A 1,642-nucleotide genomic window follows, 5' to 3' on the forward strand; every position below is an offset into this window, starting at 1 on the left:
CTATGAGTCGCAAGCGACTCGACGACACATAACAACAACAACATCTCCCAGTGCTTGGTCATCACAGAACATGACTTTCAAGATGGTGACTCTCTAGAAGTTCATACAGGAGTCACCTGAAAGCTCTTAGCACAGGTGAAGTGTTAAGAGGGAAAACCTGGGGTGCCAAAGGCTCCTCAATTGTGCTCTTGGGTCTTGTGATGCGATTAGCTAAATGTTGACTTTCCTGATCAGAACCATCTCAAATGAAAAGAATTCAGTACATCATGTAAAAAGAGAAAAGGAGATAGAGCAAATAAGAAAGTGATTATGTGCAAACTTACCAGTAATTAGAATAAAGTTTAAAACAGTGAACATTTTCCTTGTTAATGGAGAAGGTCACCTTTGATACAAGGCCAGAAGGTCCATGATATATTTATCAGTAGAAGAGATTGACTAGAGAGATCCTTGACCGCAGGTTTTTCTAATGCAATATATTTTTTGCTTTTTTATGGATCCAAGTAAAATGAAATCATTGACAACTTCAATCTTTTCTCCATCTATCATGATGCTGCCTGTTGGTTTAATGGTGAGCATTTTCTTTTTCCTTTATGTTGAGATATAACCCAGTATCTTTGGGTTTGATCTTTGATCTTCCGCAGTAAATGCTTCAAGTTTTCTTCCCTTTCTGCAAGCAAGGTTGTGTCATCTGCACAATGCAGGCTATTGATGAGTCTTCCTCTGATCCTGATGCCACATTCAGTCAGTTTAAATAAAGGTGCACCTGTTCCAAACCTCGGTATTTTTAATTCCTTCCTATGCATCTGACAGTTAGACAATGAATAAGGAAGACAGAAGAAGAATCAATTCCTTTGAATTGTGATGCTGGTGAAGAGTGCTGAATATATCACACATTGCCAGAAGAATAAAAAAAAATCTGTCTTTACAGAAGTGCAACAATAGTTGGAGACAAGAATAGGAAACTTCTTATCATTTACTTTGGTCACGTTTTCAGAAGGAACTAGTTCTTAGAGAAAGATATCACGCTGGGAAAGGTGGAGGATTGGCAACAGAGAGGAAGCCCTCAATGAGATGGATTGATGCAATGGGCTTGAGCATGACCGATTGTGAGGAACAGGGCAAAGGCAAGCGCAGGAGAGGGCAAGGTCCAGATCTGCTGTTATTGGGTCACTATGAGTCTTAGTTAACTTGATGGCGTCTAAGAAAAACAGCAACAGTGACTACCAAGAGAGTGACATTCAGCTATAGACTGCAGGGTGGAGAGGCAAACAACAGAGGATTTAAACATCACAAGGAGGCTTTAACAATTACTTTTTAAACAAAAAGGATACTTCTTTTAAAAAGAATGTTGTTGTAGAGTCAGAACCGACCCATAGTTGAGCCTCCTGTGTGTTTTCAGAGGCAGCTAATAACACGGGAGGACCCACGGAGCAGCTGGTGGCCTCAAACTGCATGCCTTAGGGATTGCAGTGCAGCTTCTTGCCAGTAGGCTACCAGAGCTCCCTAAGACATATTAGTTTTCTACTGCTTTCTTATCATTGCAACCCCCTTTTTTGTGAGTCCTTCAGTCTTGGGGAAACAAGGCAATTCTCTGGAATTTCTGGCTGAATTCTGTTGTTATTGCTGTTATTTGCTAAAATTG

The sequence above is a fragment of the Elephantulus edwardii genome, unplaced genomic scaffold (assembly GCF_000299155.1).
Source record: "Elephantulus edwardii isolate Elephantulus edwardi_28Jun2011 unplaced genomic scaffold, EleEdw1.0 scaffold00121, whole genome shotgun sequence".
Taxonomy (NCBI): domain Eukaryota; kingdom Metazoa; phylum Chordata; class Mammalia; order Macroscelidea; family Macroscelididae; genus Elephantulus; species Elephantulus edwardii.